We start from the raw sequence: 27,627 nt of genomic DNA, 5'->3' as shown, positions 1-27,627 counted from the left end.
GGGTCGATTCCGAGCCGGAGAAGTCCCCGGCAATAAACCTCTTCGTTTCATTACCGTCCCCTTGGTCTCGCAGCACTTTTTCCGCGATTCGTCGATAAATCGACGCGAAATTTCCGACGCCGAGCAATTATCGGCAGCGGTCGCGTGTCCACTCGATCTCCCCCTCCGAAATCGGTCCATTACTTTCGAACGGGCCGTCAGTATGTACGAACCTTTATCCCAGCTCCCTTTCCAGCGTATTGCCGGCGGCCTATAATTCAATCTTGTCAAATCCATTAACGCCGCCAGCCGTGGTCAGCTTCCATCGCCAGCAGACACGACCTGACTCAGCACGATCGCGAATCCTTCGATGCTAGCTAAACTTGGGCGCCTAGGGGCCTTTTCCTTTCAATTTTTTTTTCTCTTGCACACCCCCTGATTTCGTAATCGCGAGTTTATCGTATGAAATTAAGGTCCACAAAGGCTTTGCACTGTAGCGTTAAATTGTACTGCATTCTAGATATCAACATTTCCTATTGCGAGAAATTCTACGGCGAAAGGTTGCAGGATAAGATAAACTGCAGCGTTCTTGGAAAAAGTAATCGCAGTTTAATTAAGTTCGCCGTGGATGTGCTATACGCGAGTGTGTCGTTCACCTTCTATCCGGTTGAATAATAGAACGCTCGTAAAATCTGTTCCACGTTTCCGTTGGTCTTTATGGCTTACATACCGGGCATCGTTCTTCTCACGACTCGGTCGCGTTTAATTCGTCGAAAAAGCAGCACTTTCATAGGTGTGCTACCAGCGAATCCGTGTAATTGTCTCCCGTGTTGGCCGCCGCCCTCCTTTCGGACAATTACGCGTAGGTCGTTTCGCGATAGCAACTTTGCATTAAGATTAATCGTGTAAAAAAAAAAAGGCCCAAGGTACGGACTAATTGATACAATCAAGCCGAATACACTCGCGCCCTCGTTTGTACGCTTTTTTACGTTCCTCGTTATTCTTTTGCGCCATATGCTCGCTCATTAATTCGACCGCAGACGTGTTTACCCGGTCTGCCGCCAGTTTTGCCAGCACCTGTCATAATTAGGCGGAATTTGTTTAATCGTCGCAGAGACTTTTCGCGATTTTGTCAGAATATTAGCCGTCATATGGTTCGAATTTGTCAGGAACGGTGCTTGTCAAGATTACAGGTGCAAGATTTATTATTAGCGTGATTGATGCTAGTCCAACTGTTAGAAACGGCATAAAATGACTCGAACTTGTGGATACATATTGAACTTGATTCAATTCCGACCAATTATCTCATCTTCGGTCGTATACATATTAACGAATACGTACTCGTTAATTCCTCAGTCAACTATGTATGTGTCTCGTGTTGAAGCACAATGAGAACTAATTAAACGGAACGTTTATGATAACTATCGAAGATGTGACGGTAAAGTGATATCGATTATCGTCAGCAAATTGATAGTGCTTCTGATTTAATCCGGCGAATCTTGCAGGGGATTAATCAAAATAGAGGAACATCGCGACGGCATCATCGTTCATAATTAGAGCGATATGCGTTTGCTAAGCGCAGATAGCTCGAAGGAAAGCTGCATTCATCGCGCACAATCCATTAACGCGAGCAGAGATCCACTGTGGTATGAGCACGATATAAGTAGATCCATCATCATTGAGAGTAACGCAGCAGGTACTTCGTTCTTCATGCCCATTACCGAGCTTTCTTCTCACGATTTGCCCCGCGATTCGCCTGTTTTGCTTTGCGGTCGCCTTCGAAAACGTCTAGAAAATTACCGCGCTTCTTGTTTCTTCTACGAGTTTCTTGTCGGTCAATCGTCTGTGATTCGCAAATTGCATCGAGATGTTACGATTCCGTGTTTCTATTCGCTCGATTTTGCCAGATGTATCTTCTAGCTATGAACGATGAGAGGCTAATCTAAAGAAAATCCACTTCTGGATGATGCGAATCTAAGCACCGCGCGTCGCCGACCTTCCGGACGGATTCCTCCCATCTATAGGTGTAACGTGGATCAAGTCGGTATCGGAGTATGAGTTTCCAAGTTCTCCATTTCGTCGATTCAAGGGAACACGACGCGGTTAGGGTAAATTTTGCTCGACGGAGGTTTGAACGTTGGCTTACAGGAAACTGTTGAGTTCAGTGATCAACTTGTCGCGTTTACTGTACACGGTCGAACGAAACGCAACACCGAAGGTTTAACCATTACGCATAGGTGTACCTTTAATACAGCATCGCAGTGGTGCCTCGCGCGAGTGCTCACGGAACGTTAACAATAGGGTAAACAGAGAAAATTACCGCTTGCCACTAGCATCGGCCCTCTCTTCCACCCCCTGCCCAACACAGAGGTCATTTCGTTGGCGTGACAACCCTTCCACGCCCTTCTCCCTCCACTCTTCCTTGCCGACATTCACCTCCGACCCCTGCGTGACGAGCCATCCCCACCGGATGCACAATGCGCTTAATGAAACTCGATATAGCCCGACCGATAACCCTACCCGAGTTCGAGCCCTTACTGAAAGCCCATCCATGACCACCCCTTTGACGAACGTTTCAGCGGGGGTGTCTAGGAAAAAGGCAAATTAAATCCGCAAGTAAAATCGCGCTGGCCCCGAGAGAAAGGCCAGGAGGAGAGACATCCGAGGGGTTTTAGGCGACAATGGCCTTGTTAAGGCACCCACTAATTGCAGCCAGCTCCTTAATGGATCCTTGCGAAAATTGCATCGACCTAAGCCGGTTACGGAGAACACGCTCGATCCTTTCTTCTTATTCTTCCTCCGCAGCTACCCCCTTCTTCTTTGTTGGTTTTGTCTTGACCCCGGTCTGATTCATCCCCCTGGCTTGCGGCTTTTAAGGGTATCGGGTACTCTCACGCGGCCCGTACCATCCCTCGTGTATTGGAAAACGGGAAAATAATTCTCCGCTAATTTCCGTCGTTAAGCTCCTTAGACTTTATTCATGGTAGAGGATCTTTTTTTTTTCTCTACATTCTTCAAGTGCTCTATTAATTTAATTTAGCGGAATATACTATTTTCTCAGCGCTTCTCGAACGATAACATTCGAGGACTATCGGAGTAGCTCGAATTGTCTCTTTAACAACCCTTCCTCCGAGTTCTCTTTATTCGCTCGTTCGTCTTCTGGTCGGTACGCGTTTGCCTGTGTGTTTCTCTTCTCTTTTCCGAGGTGTACGCGCGAGTTTAATCGGCTGGATCCTCGTCGACCCGGTGCTCGCCGCGTTAAACCTCTGCCAACGGCTCGGGCTATTTTAGCAGATCAAAGACAGCGACGAAGAGATTGATACGAGGCTGGCGGGACACGCCCCGCAAGATTCTCCTCGGCTCGCGCTCGGGCTGGCCGATAAATAAAGTTAAGGCCGGTGGCATTCACTCCGCGGAATTGTTTTGTCGTCGACGTCTTCGGGTGCTCGTTAACGCGGCCAACATTTTCGGCATTCTGCCTCACCTTCAGACGCTCGCTCGTTCGTGCAGCTGTTGCGACGAGTATTCAAATTTTTCGGCCCGCCTCGAGCGCCACTCGTCTCTACGTTTCGCCCTTTGTGCCGTGCTACTTCAAGTTATTTCAACGTTAAACGCTTAAACGAATGACAATTACGTTTGGAGACTTTGTAGACCGTTGCTTTATCAGCTTCATTAAGCTAAAGTGGAAAGCGTTTCTCAAATGCTGCACAGTTTATCGCAGTCTGTTTGTAAATTGAGAGTTTTCAGGATTTCACAGCTTGCTCCGTTGTTCCAGGCTTTTAGGTGTAAACCGCGTTCGGAAGGAAAATATTCTCAACGTTTTACGGGTATTGCAGCTTACTTTATCACGGATCTAGAGTCGTACAGGTACACAGATACGCATCAAAGTGTAGCAAATTCGAGTAACTGGATTTTTAAACAGAGGAAGCATTGCAATTTGTACGTATCGCATTTCCGTTTCCGTTCTATTCGAACGAAACAAGAGACGCACACGATTCGCGTAAACGTATCGCGATAACGAGGAGGTATTTACATTCCGGAACGCTGACACGGTGAAAATACGAGTCATGCCGGAAGGGCTAGCCCGACGAGATATTTCCCCGCGCATTCTTCTCGATTCCTCTTCGAGTAGTCGGCTGGTAGAATTCCGTTCGAACGGTTCGAAAGTTGCCAGATCGGTTGGCATAAATTATGTGGTGACTTTGCAAGCTGGCTTGGAAATTGAGCGATATAGGAGGAGTTTTATGGTTTTCCGATGGCATCCGTCCGATGCGCGGTGACCGATAGCATTGGAGACGCGTGGCGTCGCGGTTCGGTGGCGCGCACTCGACGCGTTCCGTCGACTTGAAAATATATGTCCCGTGGAGATCAGAGGCCGCCATTCGTTCTCTCTAGCGGCGCTAAAATTAAGCGGCATTCCCAAGCCCGGCCCACTCCGGCGGAGCAGAAAACGACAGAGAATTCGCGAAGGAAACGAGCCAGTTGAAAAGAAACCGAGATGGATGCTAAGAATTCTTGAATCGACGGCCATCGATCACTGGACAGCTTCTTTAAAGCTCACCGCCGGATGAGAATGGCCGTGAATCTATTCTCTTTTAAGCGGATCCTTTACCTTCTGCGTTGCGTTCCCTTCTCGCACGGAATAATAGATTTTCGTTTTTAATTTCATTTTTAAAACCGTTGCCACAGAGAAATAGATACCTACTCGAGAAGAAGAATTCTCGGTCGGTGAACAGAAAGAAAGGAAATGCCATTGTTTTACTTTCCCGTATCGTTGATTCGAAGAGGAAAAAAGAACGGAGCAGTTGTGGATTAACCGAGTCTTTGTAAGCCACGAGATTGGAAACGAGATTGTGGACGTTCAAAGGGGAGAAAAGCTGCAAAACATCTTTTATTCTTGCTTTAATAAAGCGATATGTTAAAAGTACTCGAGAGATATCGAATCAAAGAAACGAGAAGAACATTCCGAACCGCTAAAAGCAGAAAGAAAAAAAAACCAGCTATCTCTCGTTTACTCAAAGTTTTACCTTTGCCAAATGTAATCGGCCGACTTTCTAACTTCACGGTATTTCGGGTCCCGAAAGAAGTACAGCGTAGGTGGATATAAGCTTGATCGATCGTTCTCGTTTGGCACGTTTATTCCGGCCAACCTTTTCTTACCTCCACGAGGTTCAAGTCTTTTTTCCATAATGCTCGATACGATCTTCTCTTAGGTAAAGTACTTACACGTGGCCAGGAAATCTTTGTACCGTTTAAAACGTAAGCACGCGGTGAACGCCACGTGGACACGTTTAAATCCCAAACAATTCTTCCCTCTTCCGAGCGTTTCAGCGGTTACGAGCACGCGATTAACGCTTAAATCGCGAAACTTGGAGAGTAGAATTCCGAAAAGAGCATCTTTCACGCGTTTAATTGGCTCTTGGTCGGTACTGCATCGCCGGCTCCGTAACTCTTCGTTTAACGCTCGATAAATGGAAACAAGAGCCCTCGTGAAGAAACTGTTAAACGCGAACGTCTGTGGAATAAAGTACCGATAGCTCATGGTCGACTTTCCGTCGACGATACTCGAAGTCGTTTAAAACAATGAATGGAAAGTTATCCGAGCGCCGATAACCGTATAAGACTAATTTATTAGACGGACAGCTTAATTTATGATTTTTCTCGCAAATCAACCTGGTGGAAATAAAAAGCGAAGGTCATCGGGTTAATTAACAACGTAACGATGAGCTGTCTAGAATCTACTTAGCTGATACCTTATTTTCCTTTTCTACCTGAAAGTCAAGTACACGTTCCATTATCGGCGCTTTGTTACTCTGCAAACTCGATCGTGTTTATAATGCTCGTGTCACGTTATCGAGGAGGTAAATTTTGCAAAGGAACCTCTGTGCTAAATTTCAAAGGAACCAGCTTGAATTAGCGGACCAGAGAATTTGGGTCGCAATTTGGAGCGTCACCGGGTGATCAGCGGGAAACACGAAAGCATTGGTAACAAGTAATTTGTCATTCGCAAACAGATATCGAAGCGAGGATACCGCTATTGTTATAATTGTCATTGAAATTCGCTACACAGCGCAAAGTACGTGGAAATTATCTAACAGAATAGATATTGCTCGCGCCATACTTTTTAGATTCCATCGAATTTCTATTCGCATTTAACCGATTCGATTTCACAAGTCAGTTTGTGCAAATTGCGTGAACATGTAAACCCAGCTTTAAGGATGAAGAGTTCGTTATTTTCAATCGGTGCCGGGTACAATAACCGCGTTACAGGTGCCGATTGGTCCGGGATTTTTGAGCAGTCTAAACGTTCGTTTGAACCACCGATCGATGTGTAAATTACAAATGGGAATCCTGCTTGCGATCGGAATGCAAACCAGTCACCGAATGTGATCGTTCGAATTATAACTAACGATACGCTGGACCGCGTGAACCGGAAAAAAAAACATCGGACCGGGTAAACGGATTTTATTTTCGGTCGAGCAGCGTTTCAATAATCGAGTTTTAAATACCGCATAATACCGAAACTCGCATTGTTTTATTGAAATCCCATTCGATCATTTGTATACATATATTCCGTGTTCATCGCGTGGAATATATTATGTATTTTGTGTGCGCGTTTGGGTTTGCCGGAAAGTTTGAAGGAATTTCGCGGAAGGGAAGTTAGTCGAAATTCGAAATTCACCAACAGGACAGGTGGAGGGGAAACAAATTGAAACGTCAAGATTTCAATTTTCGTGAAGGTCAATCCACGACTGGTCGTCCGGGTCTTTTGCTCGATCGTACGTCATTGTCAAGAGACAGGAAGCAAGGAAAATCTCGGCCAAGGTATCCGGGCCGAGTCGAGTTAGCCGTCGAGTGAAAGCTCGATAGAGGACAGTTTTACGCAATTTTCGCACCATTACTCTCTCGGTCTTTCTCGCGGAGCTGTGTGACAGCCGATAATTGGACGTGTCCTTTGATCCTCGCCTCTCGGACCAAACCCGTGCCCCACCGCGAAGTCGCGTTGGATCGTTGATGGATCGGTGACACGGCGCTCGTGTCCCGGCCGTTTCGATCGATCTCCTGGATCCTTGCCGCTATTCGACGAGAAGATTAACGATGGCAGCAAGGAGACGTTAACGCGGCGACGATTTAGCCGCTTTCTTCGCTTTCATTCACTTTTAAACCGTGTGCAAAAACTCGTTCGATTCGAAGCGAACGAAGGGTGGGATTAAGGAAAAGAAAAAGCGAAAGCCGATTGGATCGGTTCAATTAATTTGTTTAACTTTGCCGACGCCCCTTTCGACGCCGTGAATCATCGACTTCGAAAGCAGATTAAAGATCTAGCCGATCGACCGGAGATTGAGTCTACCCCGCTTGATATTTTTTTTTTTTCTCTCTTCCCTTTATTTCGCCACCCTCTCACCCTACCGGGGCGACAGGGTTTACGTAACGCTGCGCGGATAGAACGAAACGAGAAATTTTCCAGTAATCTTCGACGGCCAGAGATTGAGTCAGGACGTACTGAATGGTCGTCGGAGATCGGAGTCGTTGAAGATGCTCGGATTTGGTCCTTCCACTCGAGAGAAAAGTCGACTTCTCGCCTGCTAAGAAGGAGCAGCAGCGAGGGGGGAAAGTAGAGGTAAGAAGCCGGGCAGAAAGGTAGAAGACGGGACTGGGCCGGGTGAGGAAGGAAAAGGAAGAGGAAGAAGGGGTGCCATTGTCACGTGGATTTCCAATTAAAGAGGTTCGATGGGACGAGACGCGGAACTGGGCTGGTCGGATCAGAAATCCATTGCTTCTTCTCGTGAAAGTGTTGGAAGGGAAACTCGAAGACTTACCTAGCATCCCCCTTTTTGCTGGAAATATCCGGTGACTGGTGGTTGTCGGGAAATATCTTTCGATTCGGACACCAGACGGAAAGAAATAGGCGGTTCGTTGGTAGCCCGTTTGGTTTAATAATTGAATCCAGTTGTTACCGCTGATGGGCAACCGATTGCTTTCGTTTGGTAAACACTAACTTTTAATTATTTCCTCGATCGGTCGAGGCTGGCCGATGGTGGTTGGCCAGGGGATGAGAAGCAACGGCGTGGCGCGGCGCGGCGCGTAGCCACGTGCTGCCGAGGCAGATTGATTCGGCTAAACAGCCCCGTAACAGCAGAATAAACGCCACCGCTTGGCCAAACTAGAACGATACAAATAGAGGGAAAAAAAAGTGCATGTGCGTACGCGTGCTCCCCGATATGAGGGAAAAAGATAACAACGGAGGAGCGGGAGAAAAAGACGAAACGAGCGCAAAAACAATACGCATAGTCTGGCCGCACTGCGCAAACATTGTCGGTCGGTGATTGCTTCGATTCACCGAGCGCTTTTCGCATTCGAAATCGACCGGTCGAACGTGGCAAAAAAGGTTGTGTACAAAGGGTAAATTAATGCGAGTCGAACCGAGGCCACCAAGGTGGACCTTGTCAAACAAAAAAGCAGTGCTTTTTGTGGTAGGTCAGTTCCTCTTCCTCCCTTCCCCGAAATTTCGCTCGCTTTGATGTTCTTTTATCATACCTGTGTTACTATTTTGCGGGACAATTACCGTCGATTCCTGGCGCGGGAGTTTTGAAACAAAGCGTGGAACAAGCGAAACGTCTTTCAGCCATGCCGCGCGACAAACGTCGACAAATTTCACCGCATACTTCTATCCCGTTGCCGGCTAATTAAACGGTCAAATTAGCGACGATTACTGTAATTTTCATCCAGTATAAAGCACCGTTTCCACGTTTATGGTGGCACTAACAGTGGCGCCGGTATACCCCGTCCACGGCACACGGTCCGTTTCACGAAGCGTCTTCTCGTAATTCGCTCCACTAGCGGCGCTAAATGCCGATTGAAATTTAAATTACAGCTCGCGTCACCGATAAAAACGACGATAAAGTTCGGCCCGCTCTTTCCGCGGTCCAGCTCTCGCGCGATTAAAAGACCGCATTAGTCGCAATTTACCTAATTTCCAGGACAATAAAGCGCGTTTATTGGCGCGGACGTTGCGTGAACGCGCGTCCGGCGCGAGAGCCAAACGGGTCAGCGTTATTTTTAATTCCCTCCATCGGTTACCGGGTCGACCGTGTCCCGTTCATTCGAAATGTGTAGCTCGCCTCTGACCGAAGTGAAACTTTGTCGACGCTGATTGCGCCGATTCAATTTCCCCGGGTCTCGTACGAAAAAATTTGTCGCGTGTAAAAGTGCGAGCGTTGCAAGGTTCGAGGAATTAATGCTAGTTCAAATGCGGCTTCGCAACGCCATTAGGTAAATTGAAGTGGCAGATGCTACCCGAGTTTGTCGAAAAACAAGTTCCCGGAAGTGCGTTTCTACGAACCACGTATTCAACGATTTTCAAAATAATTGATTACCGATAGTGTTCGCATTGAATTTTTAGCTTACATCCCCTAAGCTGTTGGAGAAATAGTATAACAGTAGCTTTATTGTACTAGCACGAGGGGTTTTGTTAAATTTCAAATCACCGTAGAGCAGCAAACATTTGTTTTATCGATCGAGTCGTTCGACAGATTGTTTTTACAGGGCTGACCCCTGGTCAAATAAACGGGACGTTTGCAAGTCAAAAAAGAAAAAAAAAAAGGAAAAGCGTAGTTGGTACGAATACGTACGTGCTTTCGCGACTGTATGACGATTAACGAGGCAACCGTTTAGCATAGATAATCACTCCCGGGAACGAGAAGCGTAGGCTGAATGGCGTTCGAGCTCTCTCTCCGCATCCGCGATCCCCGATGCAATTATCAATCGAGAGTTCGCTATGCATTAACATAATCAGATCAGCCAGCCATTCGAAACCGTTCCACCCTCTCGTTGCCACCCCTCGCTTTCTCCCTTTGGTCGGCCTGATCGGCGTCGCTGGCAAAATCAACATGGCTTCCATCGACAAACGCGCGACACGCAACGGCGCCAATTATTCGTAAGTGCAGCGTCGAAAGATCCTCGTAAAACCGCGTGCCGGTTATCGAACAATTATCTCGATTGCCGGATACGATCGTCCGATAAGACCTTTCGCCCTTTATCGGTTTGCCCGACTTTTCACCCCAACGATCACGTTGCTTTCTCCAAGATTAAAAAGCTTCCCGAAGAACGAACGTAACGCGGCCAATAAAGAGCGAACGATCCAGGAAACGTTCGAGGTATGTTCTTTATTAATTCGTGACCGGGCTATATCGGTCATCGATGACCGCCCTCGGTAGTTTTAATTAAAACCTTTATATCGTCCGACCGCTTGCTCGTTCCAGATTACGAATACGATTGATATCGTCACGACACGCTCCGGGGTCAGATTATCGTTTACTTTTATATGTCGTCGATTCATAAACATCCGCGCTCTAATAATAACAGAAAAGTCGCTCCAATTTTTCCGGGAAAGTTTTTCAATCGCCCTACGTATAACCGGAAACTCTGTCTGGCGTAGCTATCCAAACGTTTCGCTTTACGTTACACAGTGATCTCGTTAATGGAGAAACGCTCGAAGCCGGGTAAATTTAGAAAGCAATATGTTTCGGTGTTTGATGATCGGAGAATCGAGGATAGTTTGTCACGTGAAAGCTTGTTACTTGTTGCCGTGATAAAGCCACGCCTCGGATCGCGTCACTTCGACAAATACGCGTTTAAAATAGAACGCAACCTCCGAAACGGGGCCCGGTTAATGAGGCGGTTAATTAAGCTTCGTTGAGCGAAGGAATTCGAGAAGTGGCGTGGCCGATACTTTAATGGTTTCCCACTTCTTGTAACTAATTAGTATCGCGTAAAACGTGGCTAAGGAGAGTTTGACGGACTGCGGTCCCCTTTACGAGTGGCCCTCTATTAATTGAAAGTTACCGCTGAAAATGCGGTAATTCCGTTCGTGACGTAACCGAGCACCGTTGCCGCGTAAACTCGTTGATAAATATCTTCTCGAACGAATCTTGTCGAACTCCTCGAGATACTTTCGCAGGAATTTCTGGGTGGTTGCACCTGGAGAGTCGTTGATGAAACAGTTCCCGACGAAAGTAGCCTGAGGGGGTTGCTCGAATTTTGGGTCAACACTTTAATCACACCTTTATTGGTTTTAATAACGCGAAAATTATTGATCGACGTATAGTCTGAGTGAAAAGTTTGTGAATAACGAGTTGAAGAATGGCTTCGTGTCCGGATGAGAACGCTCCGTTCTCATCTCTGGCGATGGGGTTCAAGTTTCATGGAAATTCATTGCGGCGAAGGAACTCGCTGGCTCGTGACTTGCGACCAGGTTAGTTTCGCGATTCGTGAAATACCGGCTGGCACTTGGTGTCCAATATTCAGCTAGAACGTTCTCGCGTTTCCTGGACCGAGTTTGTGACGTGTCGGACGTCCGATGATACAGGAGCTGGTTGTCCTTGCAGCTGCAAGATTTGCTGACTGCACGGCTCGAGAGAATATCCTTGTCGGACAGGATTAATCTGGTTTTACGAGCCGGACTCGGTGTCCACGTTCGTTTCACGAGTTTCGTGAAAGACGTTAACGAAGAAATAGGTTGTCGAGTTTGCCCGTTTACGCTGCTCCTGGGGTTATCGTTTCGTCCCTTAAAGTCTCTCCTCCAGCTTCGCCGGGTTTTAATTTAAATTCCACGACCGGCGCGCCGCGTTATGGATACACGTACACGTAGTACGTTTCGTTGTTGCGGCGAATTTAGGAGCGAAAGTAGCGCAAGTTTCGTTGATAAACTTTCGAGAACTCGAGGAACAAGGCGGACGTTTGCTGGATACCTTGCGCTATCGAGCTGGAGATGATGCAAAGCTAGTCGAGCGTTAGCCAGTTACCGTTACGGTAATTTACAGAACTAATGCGGCACTTGATGCACCAGATAGGACGTTACAACAGCTGCATCGAGCTACTCAAGGCATACCGTGTCGTGGCAAAGGTCGCACCTTCCTTGTGGCTATCCATAAATGGCCTCGTCCGATACCTCGTCCCATGAATCGCAGAACCCTGATACAGGCTTGGACGGTGTCGCCGATGAAACCATATCCGTGTTTAGTGTACACAGTTTCCCACTAAATGCTAATGCCTTCTGAATTCTGAATTACGAGGGATAACTTCTCCATGGACATTCCTTCGCAGTGCTCGGACCCTGCGTGTCCTATTGTCCCTGTCGTACAACTCTAATTGCGTGGACCTCGTACGAGTTAATCTTCGTTAAACGCGTCTCCTCCTGTCTGCTCAACTATTCGCCTATTCTACTTCTGCGAGTCTGCTCTTGGCAGAGATCGCGAGGGTGCATTTAATGCACGAGTCGAAACGCGGTCACTTCTGATAGGGAGACAATTTTTTCCTTGAATCGGACGATTTATAAATTAAATAACTCCTTGGAAGGTGAAAGCGTGCCGAAGATTTATTTCCCCCGCGAAAATTACGAGCCGACGATAAAAATTAAAGCGCCTCTGCGAAAAGAAGGAAACGTCGAGAATCGACCGCGCTTGACTTTCTGAAAGCATTTCCCCCATGAAAGCGTACCATAGACGTAAAAAACTGCGGCTTTTTACCGCTGAGATTTGAATTTTTGATCTGGTAACGTCTCGGAAAGGGAACGCAAAGAAGGGGTTGCCCGGACCATCGACAAAAATTACGAAGTTTATCTTTTAACTATTCATTCGACCAAGTTTCAGGTAACAGTTTCCGTTGGGTAAAACGGTCATTTTTTCCCTTTGACTTCGCTTAATTACTTCGTTAAGTAACCGTCTTGGCATTTGTTAACAAAAATGGTTTCAGGTATCTCGACGAGAGTCTCGATTTTCTTCCGGTTCCGCTTTATACTGCGACATTTTTTTGTCACGACTATTGATCCAATTACGCGATTAAAATATGATTAACCCAGGCGGCTGTGACACAGGCCTCTCTTCTCGCGGGCAACCTTCGTCAGCGACGGCTAATGCGGCTGCGAATTTGATTTTCCGTGTAGCTGGACCGATAATGCGGATACGTAGCCGTTAAACCAGAAGTGTTCGCGTTCTATATACCAGCAGCTGACGGTCTAGCCTTTCATACCTAACGTAATTAAAATGTGCATTACTGAGGCCGCTGCATTATGCAACAGTCGAACTGGGCTGGCTGCGTGGCTGCGCTAGACCCGCTAGTCTGTCTTCATTTACGAAAGGCGGACAATAATTTTCATATCCGTCTCACGGCATTCATTTTCGCGCCATTTGCACAATGTACAGTTGTGGTATTCAATTACTCCTTAATATCTTAAGTTGGATTTACACCGATGTAACAAACGAGTTAAGGTAATGTTTCGCGAAAGAATCATTAACGCGGTAGTCGCTTTTATTTATTCGCAAGCTGATAAGCAAATTCGGATAAGCGTGCTTTGTAGTAGTTCAACGAAACGCAGCACTCTTTCAGTCGAAACTCGTAAGTTCGCTTATCGCGCGTAACGTTGTAAACGCGTCCCGACGCTACGCGAGATTCGCCCGACCGCGGCGTTATCTACGCGTAGCTGGCATTTACGCGCGTCACCGTTGCATCTTTCGTGCGACATCTGCAGCCCGAAAGATCGTTCCTCGAAAAGGGCGAGGAAGTTTAATAACCGCGTTATTCGGCTCGTCTTTGAACAGCACCTTCTCTTGAATTTTTATCAAACATTCGATCCTCGTCCTCTCACGACTTCCTTTACCTCGCTTCTTTTCTTCGAGTTTTTAAGTCAACTTTGCGCGAACTTGCATGCCCCCTGGTCGTCTCTTGTCCTGGTTCCTTCGCGCTATTTCCATCGCTGTTCCTCGACCCTCTTCCAGCTGGAGTTCCCTCCTCGAGTATTCCGTGTCCCGGGGATACGTTCCTCCCTCTGCGTAAAGCACGGACCGTGATGTATTCGTTTCAACACACCTGTCATTCTTTCGATATTTACCGTGTTGGCGTAAAAAATTATGTAACAAAGTCCTGAATACGTAACATCGGTCATTAGAGCGTTAAACGTATTCTACACGTTTCAACGAGGTTACTGTTTCAATAATCCTTACACGCTTGTGCAGCCCCGTCGCGTCGACTAACACAGTTTTCTAATTTCAAAAATGATCTCGTTTCCTTAACTGTTGTACGGAGAAAATGTAATTAGGAATTTCGAGCATATTTAGAAACGTAGTCTCGTTTCGCGCAACGTTCGCTTCGTATTTTCCTCGAAGGGTAACGGACGAAATAAAATGTCGTCCGCTCTAGCTGAATTTCAAGTTTAATCGAAAGGAAAATTTACGAGTTCGCTTCGGGCTGCTTTCGTTTCTAATGGCGAACACAGCGTGCAATAACCGCAGCCGTGCGTGTGCAAGAAAGACCCCTTATACGTGGCAGGTCATTCGGGAAAACTTTCTTCAAACCCACTTCCGCCTCGTTCTCGCGCGATCTAACGGCACTTTAAGTACCTCCTCCGCGGCGAGGAAAAAGTTTCGCGGCGGATTTTTCGCGCAAGTAACGTCACCTGTTCGAGGAAGAAACTGCTCTCTTTCTCTATTCAACCCTCGAAAAAAGACCGATAGAAGGTTCGCTCGAATTCTCCTTGGAAATGCGTTTTCTTCGCAGCAACGAAAGAAGCCGAGAGCGTTAATCTCGACGAAAGACGCTTTCGACGTTCGCACGAATTTCCATTCGATCAATTACCAACCCCGAAGACGCATCGAGTTCTTTATCCTCCCGGATAGAATTGTTTGCAAGGTGGAAAACAAAGCGTTCGATCAAAGTAGACCGCAGAAAAGAATAGATTTAAAGAGAAGTTTACACTTCCGATACTCTCTCGGCCTGCCTGTCAGCTTTTCGCTTTTGCAACCGGAGCGGAGCGACGGCAGCGTCTTTGTTGGCAAGTCGTCGAATGAGGGAAAAGAGGAACGGAGAAAAACAGACGGAGGGAAAGCGGCTTTCCTCGCAGCTAGGAAACAATTACGAGGAGAAGGCACGGTCCTCTTTGCGGACACGATGGAAGCTTTCAATTAGTGGACTGTGGCCAAGTCCTTCGCAGAGGGTCGAAAAGGGTGCGTGACGGAGAAAGGATCAGTGGTAACGGTGTCGTCCTGTCCCGAGCTACCGGAAGAGAACGTCCAACGGTTCACCGTGTCAGACGACCGCTAACCCTTTCTTGCTTTCTGGTTATCTCTGTGTACCCAGAGATCCCCGGCAATGAGCCCGTTTCAAACTTTGTTCGCGGCATAATCTGAGCTCGATCGAGCCTCCCTCGGACGAAGTTTGCTCGCTAAATCGGCATAGCCACGCACTGGCACAGCCTGCTATCGGCCAAATGAATATTTACACGCACACGTTTGATCGTGTCCCCGGCTGGTTGAGTTTGCATATCCGCGAAGGGGTTGTAACGACCCATAGGCAAGCAGGAGGCTGGAAGTTCGCTCGGCTTGCCTCTTTGTGAACGCGCGTTTACGCTCGTGTACCCCTTTCGTGCCTCTGATTACCGCACAAAATCATCCTTCGACTCTTATCCCTTCGTCCTAGTTGCTTTCATAGCCTCGAGGACCGGCAGGAAAATTTAGGATCGTCTTTCCGAGTGGCTTCGTATCCGGTCGAACGAAAGGGGTTGCACGGCCGTCCCGAGAGTAGAGGAATGATAGAAAATTCGTCGTTGACGTTTTCCTCTGCTTTCTGTCTCGTGATTATCGAATACGAAAGGTTCCAAACGTTTGCGTTCTTTCTGCGAAATCCGACTCGAAAGGATGAAAAGCGTTACACGGATGAGCGTACAAAGGGAGACAAATGAAATCTCTGCCGGGGTACAATATCGAAACGCATCGATCGCTGGCCTAGGAAATATCTAATAAACCACGCGACTGGATCACGGCCAATCCAAAGTTTCCGTCCGCATCGAAGGATGCAGTTTCGATCTTTCGTCTTCGGGAAGAATTCTCTTCTTCCCTTTTGTTCTTCTTATGAAAGAAATTGAAATATTTATCGTCCGACAATTAACAATACTCGGTAAGGCTCGTTTCAAACGTAACGTTTCAGAGCCGATTCCGACGCGTATTTGCAGTAGCGGAATCGACGCTTTTAGCGACGAGTCGCCGGTTGAAAAATGGCTCGGTTCCGGACAGCGCGAGATAGCGAGCCGATCGAATTAATGGCGAGATAGCTTTACTCGGAGCGTCGTTGACGCAACCCTTGTGGCAACAGCTGCACACCAGCGAGCGTTATCTCGCGACTCTGATTCCCTCGAGTGGCAGTCGAGTCGAATCGAGTGGGACGCGTGAAAGGGAAGAGTACGCGAGATATCCTTCCGGATTTAAGTTGGCCGATTCGTCGTCCCCTATGAACGCTTGTGCAAACACGTTACTCCACACTCTATACGTTGTTCGCTGTTGAGCACGTTGAAAATCCCCGATAAGGATCATCGACCCGCGAACAGCAATGAATTATCAATTCTTCACGGCTTCGTTTCTCCTGAACGTCTCTCCCGTTGTTCGATATTTCATCGAACGGTTCGATGCCCTACGGTTTCGTTCTAAGTAGAGGGAGGGATTTTCGGGGCGAGCGTTATCGTTGCTTATGGATGAGGCAAGTTTCACGCACTTCTGCCCCTGCGGAATAGAAGAGTGCACGCTCGTTTACGCCAATACGTTCTCGGTCATAAGCGACGTAAATGGCCGACGATACGACCACCTCCCGCGGGTAAAGATATTGTTTCAAAGTCGATAGGTTACTCCCCGAGGGATGGAAAGAAGTAACGTTACGTTGTTCGAGAGGGAGCCGAAAGTGTGTGCGTGCGTGGCGTATGGAAGCTTTCCGGAAATGGCGATGCCACCTAAGGGATGAAGGTAGTTGGAGGAAATGATGTCGTAGGGACGGACGAGGTTGGCCTCCGCTAGTGTATCAATACATACGAGTAAATACCTTCATCCTATGCAACTGGAGGCTGTGTTTTGTGTAGCAACTATTTAAACAACGAATACACGATATCTCACGTAACTGGGATAAGCTGTATTTTCTAAAACAGGGTAGAATAGTTCAACGCCACGCGTTTTGTCGCGTAAACAAGCACGGTCAAGGTAAAGGGAGGAGCGTTATCAATAGAAGGAGGGTTGCACCGTTGGTTTCACCCTGGTGGTTGGCGTCGTAGATCGAGGCTAGACGGTTGGCGAAGAAAATCAAGGAGAAAGGGAGAACAGTGGCGGTTAAGGGTGAGAAGGAAGGAAGGAAGGAAGGAAGGAAGGAAGCTGGAGCCTAGCCTACGAGACAATTTATGGCCACTGGAAACAATGCCCGGCCGGTCGACAAAGGGTGCCACCAGCTTCCTTCTCCCCCAGGACGACGACGGTGAAGTTGGCTTGGCTGGAAACCGTAGCCAACCACCAGTCTCGCTTTCTTCTCGAACGTTTCATCGGTTCGAAGCGGATCGAGGCCGAACGATACAAAACGGCGGGGCTTTCAGAGTCGAATACTTCGACGCAGGATCCCTAATGATCCTCGAACAAGAAGAGTATGTCGGTCGAGCGTGCATCTTCTCGAGTGCATCGGTACGTGCAACAGAAGCTAGATTTCAGTTTTTCACCGAACGGAACAGTCTGATGAAACGATGGAAACGGAGTGCTCGATGGAAAGATCGGGTCTGAGAGGGAGGAGAAAAGAAAATGCTTGACCCAGATCGCATACCGAAATCGTGTCGTTTGAACGCGGGTACACGGAGGTCCTCTCGCTGCAGTAAACGATCCCCGGTTATCCCGATCCACCGGAGCGTAGTTAATCTTTCGTCCCGTTCCTGTATTTCGTCTGTTTAATAATGCCAAAGCTTTTCGCGCGATCGTGTTTAAATCCCAAACAGATTCGTCCCCCGGTGTTGGCCCGATACGTTTCGTTAGCATCCAAAGTCTCTGCTTCGTCTACGACGGCGACTCGTTCAAACGCTCGAAACGAACACTCGGCGCTAGAAACCGTTGGCCTAGGTATGTGGGTAGATAGGTAGAGCGAGGGTGGGCCACGTAACTCGATGCGGTAGCTATCTCCATTCGTTTCGAGAGCTCTATTCAGGGAATTGGATCGCAGCTACAGATATCTCGAGTCTGAACGCGGCGAGTTTTAAGGGTATCAAAGGACAGGATATTAAAATCTCTTGCCGACGGAAACGGCCGCTACCGAGCCACGGAATTTCGCGTACGGAAACTACGCTCGCGTAAAGTATCGTTACGACTCGACGTCCCGGCTGCGTTACGGGACTGCCTCGTATTTCACGGAATACGGCCGCATACGTCGAGCCTCCCAACCCGAGGTATTACCCCCGATCCACTTTCGAGGGGTAGCTAGCTTTTATCCTCGCTTTAATTCCTCCTCGCGGAACCAAGGATACTGCGCGTCGCGTCGTTTCGACCAACTTTCGCGTTAAATTGCACGAAAATATTGCTTGCTTCGGTTGCTCGTTTCCTCCAAGGAAACGCGTATTAAAAATATGGAATGTCTCTCGAGTCGCCATGGAAACGAACGGTTGATCGGTTTGCCATGTAAAACGACGGTAATACGACGACCGACCCCGTTTACGGTGGCCGAGAGAGAAGAAAGAAAAGGTAGAAACTAGAGAACTGTTCGACGATATCGTCTTAACGAGCGGTATGTTTATAAAATAATTACTCGGTCGCTAAGCGCCGACGGCTATTCTCGGATTCACTGGAACGAGGAAATCGCGCCACTTCTTCGAGACCTCGTTTAACTTCGAAACAATGAGCATCGCGGGCTCAAGAATAATTTCAAAGCGGTACACTTATAATTGCTCCTCCAGAAGCGGGAATCTCAATTTCAATTTCATTTCCTCCACTCGATTATCCGGCTCGTTAGATGAAACGATCATGCTTTTTCACCTTCGAAACGGAACGGAGCTGATTTATTCTCGAGCAATTGATCAAGAGATGACTCGTTATTTTTAGTAGTTTGTTTTAACACATGTTCCCGCGAAACATACGAGTCACCGGTGCGATTCGATCGTTCGCTGACATCAGCGTGTGTCTATATGTATACCCGTGGGCTTCCGAAACGTCGAGCGGAACTACGAAACGAGTGGCAGTTCAGTGTCACACCGAGAACATAATTCAGAACGAGTTAGCATCTCGCGTGGTTGGTGGTGTCGTTTAACTGGATGCGAGCTGAGCCGGATACGAAAGATTTGCGAGCGGCCACGGAACGACGGGCTACCCGTTTTCGATCGTAGGCGTGGCGCGAGACGCGACGACCAACGAGCGAATATAAAGCGGACCTAGCCGCGCCGGGCCGCGTTCAAATTGATTATTATTACTCGCGATAATCCGCGACGATGACACTGGACAAAATAACGCGAACCAGGCGCGGCGGGTCGGGGGGGGGGGGACACGGGCGGATTCAAATTTAGCCGGAGCGAAGTGGAATTCACCGCGGTGTACCGCGCCGCTCGTGTGCGGAATTTAAATGGAAAGTTACAGTTTTAATTCAAACTCCCTGGAAAGTCTCGTTTATCGCGGTGCACCGGGACCGCGGCGACAACGGAAGCGAACTCTGTTTGCGGGCATGAGCAACCGCGCCAGGATAATTTGGATTCTTGATTCCTCGGGGGGAGAAAATGAAATATCGAACGGCTTTGTTGTTGCGCCGAAGGTGGATAAATAAAAATGAAATTCGCGAGACGCAATTGGAAACGAAAACGTATTCGTTCGCGGACAACTGGGACGGTGACGAACGTGTGTCGGGGTGAAGAGGATAACGCCTGGTCGAAATTCTGAGAAGATAATTTTCAGCGAGGCAACAATAGCGGGCCGAGAATTTCGTGGCTCGTTTGCAGCGAGAGGGAGGGCACGCTCGTCGTGTGTGGCGGCCGAAAACATAACTCCGACATTACGCGGCCGCATTAAGACAGACGCATAAACAAAGGGGCGAACGAGGGGGCTAAGGGTGAGACGAGGATGGCTTACGGTCGGTGGGTGAATCGCGGCGAGTCTGTCGCTGCTCGTTCGCGAGACAGTCCCGAGTCATTAGAGAAGACTGCAGAAACTGGCGTACAATGCGATGCACCCGCCGCGACGGGGTTCATTCGGGACGCGATTGTCGAGAGGAGAAGTTTAGTCGCGAGCATCGTTTCTCGCGTATTCCTACCTGCCTCTAGATTACAATTCGACCGAGAACAATCGTTTCTCGATGATATCTTTCTACGTTGAATCGATTCAACCCTCGGAAAATTCAAGAAGAGAATTCAGATTGGGATCATTAGCGATTCCGACGAGAACCGATTTGCGTTATTCACTTCTGTTGCTCCATGCATTCTAACGAAAGAGCTGTTGCGAAGCTATTCTCTTTACTCCCGCCGCGTACGAGGGGGAAAGTGGTTTCTTCCGAAAGGCAAGATTGGCCGTAATAAAAGTTGTAAGTGGTTTTCGTTGGCAGGACGACGGGTGTTCTGATCGAATCAGAGTCGAGTAGCATTAGGAGCGTGACATCAGCGACGCAACTTCTCTTTCGCAACGGGGATCGTTCATAATAATTGTGGAGGGACAAGGATGAACGTTTCGAACGCACCACTTAAGCTCGAAACAGGGGGGTAAGTTTGAATGGCGGGCGACGCGAGACATACAAGAAGATCATGTTCGAGATATTCCAAGACGTTTATAGGCTCCGGAAAGATCGAACGAGCGTTTGTTCCGACGAAATCGATCTTCGTCGTCATTTCGATAAGTGCTTCGGACCCTTCCCTCCTCCACCCCGCCGTATGGCGCCTCGGTTATCCATCGAAACGCGAAAACGACGCTTTCTCTCGGATAGATTGAAAAAGATTCTTTCAAGGGATTAAACTCGGCCAGCTCGTGGGCCAAATAGAAAAGCGAGAGGCGGTAGTTTGGTGTAAAAAAACATCGATCTATTCGCGAAATGGGTATGGCAGGGCGGGATCTCGTCGACCTTAGCACCGTCGAGCCACCGACGATATTTTTCACCGGGACGGGGATGGGAATGACCTAAGGGAAGAAGATGGGTCGACGGTAGACGGCTCCCCGAGGAAACACAACACCTAAATTAACCGTGGAATCTCCCCTGTTGCCCTCGGAAGCTCGCGATGCCTCGAGATACACCCTCGTTTGCAAATTGGAGAACCGACCATCCCCCCTGCACTCCTCTGTCCGTCTCGTTCCGTAGTCGCAATGGGTGCTAACGGAATGGAAGGAATAAAGGAACGCGAGTCTTCGAGCAACGAGAAGGGAAGGGTAGGAAAGTACAGCGACGCGATAGAATGGAATCTCGCAAGGGTTTCACGGGGTGAGAATTACTGGACGAAGTGGTCTGCTCGGTTCGAAGGAACCGGGGAATCCAATTCGAAGGGCTGCTGGTCGGCTCCAGACCAGGGATAGGGCGAATTGCAAGCAAGGGGGAGACATTAAACTATTGTCGAAGAAGTGGTAGGTGGTTCTTAAATCGACCACCTCATACCATACTTCTTCCCGCGTACTTTCTCTATCGCGGCACGCGTGTACCTGTTTGTGCGCAGTCTGTTCACGCACCCTCGAACGTGGGGGGTAGGAAAAAAAGGGACGCTGAAATTGGGTGTTAGACTTGGCGCGCGTGGAGGGTGGAGAAGAAAAAAGTAGAAAGAAGTTGTACGCAGCTTTGTCGACGAGCCGCTTTGTTGGAAATCGTCGTTTCGCACTGTTAACGCTGCGCCGAGAGAACGAGAGGAAATAACGTCCGCCCTGCGGATCCGGATGAAGGAGGAAGGAACGAGGAAGGGAGAGAAAGAAGACGGACGGATAAAAAGCACGAATGCCCGTTGGCCGTCGTTCGCGTTCGGCCATTGAGTTTGCCTAACGGACTCTGTGCAAACACTCCCCCGCGAGATTCTTTGTTCTAAACCGGAGATTTATGCCCGTTTCACGTCGTTGCCCGGATTTATACTCGCGAGCAGCCAGTCTCTTCTCTCCCGCCTCTTTCTTTTCCTTTCTTTTTATTTTTCATCTCTCATCACGATACTCGCGTGAACAACGTGCAAATAAAGTAGGCGTGCTCGGTACAACGGTAATCAAACCGACGAAACGAAAGGGACGACGAGATTTTATGAATCTCTTCCTGAAACACAAAAGGCCAACACGCTTTTACATAGTGTAACGAAACGGCTCTCGTTGTCTGCCGTGCGACAATTTATTCGCGCACCCGATTCTGTCTAGCGAAACGAAATTCATTCGCGAAAATACAAATACCGTTGGCCGAACAAAATTAACTCCACAGTTTCCAGCTGCGAGGTTACGTTGCAAAAATTTTCAAACATTGAATTTACAGTTTTTGAAATTCCGGGGAAACGAGCGCAGTGGAGAACGCTCGAATCTCGTACCTCGGGTTGCAATTTTTAATTTAGAAAATGAAAAGTAAAATATGAATCTGCCATGTGCGCGAAACGTGGCAATCTTCAAAGGAGACAAAGTAAAAAGGTACGGGATTTTGTGGGCGCAGCACGTGCAAGCGGGCGCGTTAACTCGTTGGGAAAATCGAAACCCTTAAAAACAGCCGAGACTATCGGAAATCGCGTTTCTTCCTGCTGGCACGAACGGGTATGGGACTGCGAAGCGGCCGTTCCTGGAAACGGCTCCTCCTCGACTTCCGTCGACGTTGCGAAAATCGCGCCACGATATCCACGATGTTCGTCGTTACCGAAAACATTTCGAAATTCGTCGAGCAAGAGCAAGCCGGCGAATTGTCCGCTTTACGTACCGCTGTAACAATCCCGTTCGAGCTACTCCGCATCGCGAAGTCGCTTCCTTCTCCTGTTGCGAGAAACCGCGTCTCCTATCTGCCAGTTTCATTCGATGAATCCCCAGCAACGCGAGGCGAGAATTTTCATGGAAAAATTCGGGACACAGAACGTTTAAACTAGAATCATCCGGCTATGCAACGGATTTCAATTTCCCCCAAAAATTGGTTCGTTCTATCGAGATGGTTTGGAAAACAAAAACGAAAAAAAAAAAAAAAAAAAAAAAAATAGCTGAAAATATCGAAACGCGGTACAAAGGCTGGCGAGCGAAAAAACTCGTGACGAAAACTGAGCGATATAGATCGATTAGGATGAGACTAGATATCGAGGGTACAACGTCGAAGAGAATTACGAGTAGTATATCGTGTATCGCGTGACTTGTCCGAAATTCGGGTCGAGCTTCCTCTGTTTTTCGTCGAAGCCTTTTTTCCTCGTTAATTTCAATTTGCAGCCTAAACCGGTGCACGCACTAGCTCGAGCTGTACACGGTTGAAAGGGGTTGTAAAATCGTTGGAAATGAGGCCAACGCGGCAAAGTTCGACGCGAACCAAAAATCCACATAATTGAAAATACGCCAACTCGGGTATGAAACGAGTTCGCGGTAACACCCTCGCAACCTTTAACGCGATTGTATTTTTCCCGACTGGAAAAACAAAAATTCTCTTTATTGCCAGATAAAAATTGCTTTTTATTTTTGACAATTATCGTCGAGATATTGTCGGTTTTCGAAAAATAGTAGAATTTTGAGAAGGCTGCTTTTGGCGACGCTTTGGCCGGTGTACAGGGAAGGGTTAATTTTTATCGAGGGCATCGTGTACAAACGGAACGCCAGAGGCCATCGAACGCCAATGACTCGCACGGGCTAGCAAATAGGTCTCTTGTCAGGATACGCAGCTGTAGGTTCGGTCGAAAAATCGGCAGGACACCGGTGAAAATCTCCGATTGCAGGCCACCGCGTAACTGCAGTGCCAGGTGAAAATCGAGCTCGGTCAGCGCCACTTGGTCGACGTTATTGCTGGCGACACGAACGCGTGTACTGTGTACACTTGGTACCGTGAAAAAAAAAAAAACGGGTTAGTAGTCAAAACAAGCCAGGTTTCCATCTCGATCCTTCTATTTCCGTTCCCCGCCGCTGGTCTGGGAAATTTAACATGACACGCTCAAACGCAACAAACTCTTGCGCCCCAACCAGCGATCCCCGCAGCTGGAAATAATGAACCCATTTTTTCAAAAAGCCGACAATTGTTTTCACTCTTACCAGAAGAAATGTGAAGATCTAGGATTCGGTTCGTAACTGGGTCAATAAACAAAATCTGCGATTATATTCGTTCGAATAAAATTGTACGATACAAATGATGCGTATTTTCTGAAAGTTACACGGAACGCGGGTCTTGTAAGCTGGTTACACGCGTCGGGAAGTGCGGCGGTAGCGTCGATTACACGGGGCTTTTAAATCATCCGCGATGCGGTGGCCGGTGGCGCGGAGAATCCGCTCGGGAAATCAGTAGCGGCTGTGCCGCTCGTTTCTGTCGGGATTTTACGCGCGTTCCCCCGTTATCGGCGCGCACACATCTCGAAAATCCAGGATGCTAGACGTAGCGACGCGGCGTTAACGCGGCGATATTAATGCAACCGTGTACGGTCCTATATAATATTCGAGGCTGACAGTAACTGCTAACTCGTCGCCATTTTCTCGGCAACGTTCGCGTACACGATCGCGATCGCAAAAAGGAGAAAGACCAGTCGCGACACTCTCCGGCCGGAACACCGGATTCGCTTTCAGCGTGCGGCCGCTAATTTTGCGGCGAAACCATTTTCGCCTCTCTCTGCCGACCGCTCACATCGGTTACACTTTGTGTCCGCGCGAATTTAATTGTTCGCGCAGCACGTTCTATCTCGCGAGCCACGTCCGCAAGCTCGGAAGCGCTTGCTATTTAAATCGTGCCGTTTCCGAAACGATGTCCTATCGGCCATGTAGACGTACAGCTCGCTGTCCCTTTTCCCACGCTTTTCCCTCTTTGTACCATCAATGTCCGCGCGACTGATTCTCGTTGCCTGAATATCCTATTTCTACGTAATATTAATGGAAATAAATTAGAAATCTTTTAACGCGGGTAAACGTATCGAAATACATTGTTTATCGCTATCAGACGTCGTTTCCATTCGGCACAGACTCGATCGGATAAAATCCTGTCTGATAGCCCTCACAAAGCGGACATCGGTGCGGTCGTACGGAAGTACAAATGACAGAGTTGCAGAGGGCTCCGTCCGATCCATCGAGCTGATATTCGTTCGCGCATTAGATTAATTGCGCCCAGGGCTATATCAATTCGTGCCACTTTTGCGGAACATTCGGCGTCGAGAATTTCGCGACCGATGAAACGAGTCAATAATTCGAACGTCGATTATTGGGAATGCGGGACGGAACGCGGGTATCGAGTCAGCTGCTTGAACGACACAAGGCTAATGAAACTGTAACGTGTGTGTCAGTTTTCAGACATAAAGAAAACGTCGAGTAGGCTAAGAGCAGCTCGATAAAAAATTCAATCAACGTTTCGTTAATAATATTTTTTTAATAAAGATCGCCTTTTTCACGGAAATTGAATATTCAGGAATCTAGCGGCCATAAAGCTCGATGCACTGCTTTGTTTTCCCCGTGCACTATCTTGCGTTATTTCATCGGCGTTACTGCATTATTATAACACAATGAGTCGTTGTTATCATTGTGAACGAATCCCGGTACAAATATTATTGGCAATGTTCGAAACGGCTTGAATAACGCGATTATTTGATTAACCGGTGAAAATTTCGCAATTTCCTTGCTCGGATTATCGAAACAGTTAGAAGCTACGTTGATCTAGGAAATAAAGTACTGTTTCGTTTCGATACGAAAGTTCATCCGTGGAGATCGATTCGGTAGACGGTTTCCAGTATAGCCAGTTGTTTTTATAGTCAATTACTTTTCCATTTAACGGGAAACCGATTTCACGTACGTCGCCGCCGTGAAATCACTTTCGTTCCGTTCGCGGTTCGGTGCAGCTGCGCTCAGCCGAAAATAATGAAATTGTTTAAAATCCGTTTGCTTTTTTTCACATGTTTCAGGGAAGGCTGTTGGCGAACAAACTCGATCCCGGATTCCCCCTCTCTCTCTCTCTCTACGTTATAATTCGCAAGGATTTTCACCGTTGGGTAAGTGAAAATTTGGAATTGCATTTTGAAGTTTGATCACGACGTTGCTGGGTTTCTGCACGAAGCAGCATATTTCCAGCTTTTACTGTATGATGCAGCGGCACAAATTTCTCCCGACAACTCGTAATTATTCGAGCCGAGTATCGAGCTGAAAATTCAGCGAATCCCGAGGCGAAAACTGGATGAAATTTAGCGTTAACCGTGTCGCGAGATTGATCGATCAATAACCGTTTCTCGTTTTTCTCGTTTGATAAATAACAGGACGCTTAAGCGAGACCGTGTTAGGCGGCCTTCTCTATAAAAATATGAGCTTAACGCGCATCCTCGAGGCGTCTCTCGATTATTCCACGTAAACGGCGAGATTAAAGCGTGCTCAAAATCCGGTAATGGCTCGGGGATGAAAAGTTGGAGGCGCTCGACTAGCACACCGCGTCGCACCGCACCGTTCGCCAAGTCGAAATTTAAAGTCTCCGAAGGTTCTTCTCTAGAGCACAGCTAAAGGGAAACTTGCCTTCGCCGTTGCCGGGATTAAGTTCGAACAAAAAGCTTCCTTGTGCTCCAACTTCGTCGGACGAGAGGCATAGAAAGAGAGAGAGAAAAAAAAAAATAGAAGAAAGTCGGGGGAGGATTCTGTCGGGGATTAATTTCCTACGATCGCCGTTCCGTCGAGGATTTTCACAGATTTACGATCGGGAAAGTCGAAAACAGTCCAACGTGTGGCAATGCTATCTTTGAACTAGGACGAATTCGTGGCGATTCGGTGCATTCGGATTGGAGGCCTGTTAATTGCATTGTTCCTCGTTAGATCGAGGGAAAATTACCATCTGGTAATTACTGCAAGCGGCCTGATTGAAAAGGGAAAACGAAAGGGCAACCTAGTTGGCCGCCGCTTGGAAATCGGGCCTCGTTAGCCCGTAATCACGGTGTTCATAGCCGGACGTCGAAGAGTTTCCGCGAGACCGAATCCATCGACTATGTATGTCGTAGCGCCTTAATTACACATGCGCGCCTTTTCACCTAACCATCGCACACTTTTCCATTCTTTAGAAACATCGATTGTTTGTTGGTTCGACAAAAGCAGGCAAACGAAATGAACGATCCGTTCGTTCAGCCAGAAAAACACTTTTCAAATGCAAACTCCGCTGAAAAGTATCCGCAGCGGAGCGGTGAAAAATCGAAAAGAAGGGTAGAACTTAATTGGATGCGATTATCGAGCAACCGGATCGCACGAACTCGCTTTTCCACCCGCGTTTATCGATCGGAATACAAATTGAAACGATTCTTTACGTATAACAAAATGAACAAATATTTATCCAGTTCTTTTACGAGGTCACTTTGCGCTCGAGTTTCGATGACCTTTGGAAAATCGGAAGAAACAACGCGATGTTTGTCGAGGATAAAAAAAAGGAAATAGCGATCGATAACGAACGAAGCTGCTTCGAGTCTCTCGATTCGGTGGAACGATTCTGCTGGCCGGTCGGATGCAACGGCGTCGAGATATATCGGGCGCACGTGCGATATTAAAAATGAAATATAGGCCTTCGAAACTCCGCTGGACTAGCCTGCGAATAAATCGCGCGGAAACGTTAGCGGGATTGGCCGGAAGGACCGACGGTTTATTGGAAAGGAAAGTACGCCGTGGAGGAATGCATTATGCGGCCGGAGAGAAGGGTGAAAAGCTTCGTACTTTGTCATAATGGGAAAATTTTCCGAAACTAAAGGGAAGAAAAGCTGGTCGCATTGCGGTC

The 27,627-nt window shown here is 47.8% G+C and overlaps 1 protein-coding gene and 1 long non-coding RNA gene across 2 annotated transcripts in view; one reads left to right on the top strand and one right to left on the bottom strand.

Annotated features, from left to right (window-relative positions):
• The window catches only part of LOC117602622 (uncharacterized), a 110,468-nt gene that overhangs the window by 8,657 nt on the left and 74,184 nt on the right, over positions 1-27,627 (top strand). Inside the window, exon 2 of the long non-coding RNA XR_004581007.2 lies at positions 25,793-25,879. This is a non-coding gene — a long non-coding RNA (uncharacterized LOC117602622). The remainder of the gene's footprint in view (positions 1-25,792; positions 25,880-27,627) is intronic.
• Positions 1-27,627, bottom strand: part of pxb (putative Hedgehog signaling attenuator pxb) — a 190,635-nt gene that overhangs the window by 149,139 nt on the left and 13,869 nt on the right. The window lies entirely within an intron of this gene.

This window comes from Osmia lignaria, chromosome 12 (assembly GCF_051020975.1).
Source record: "Osmia lignaria lignaria isolate PbOS001 chromosome 12, iyOsmLign1, whole genome shotgun sequence".
In the NCBI taxonomy this organism is placed as follows: domain Eukaryota; kingdom Metazoa; phylum Arthropoda; class Insecta; order Hymenoptera; family Megachilidae; genus Osmia; species Osmia lignaria.
Note: the sequence above shows the minus strand (reverse complement) of the source record. Positions and strands in the feature narration are given on the sequence as shown.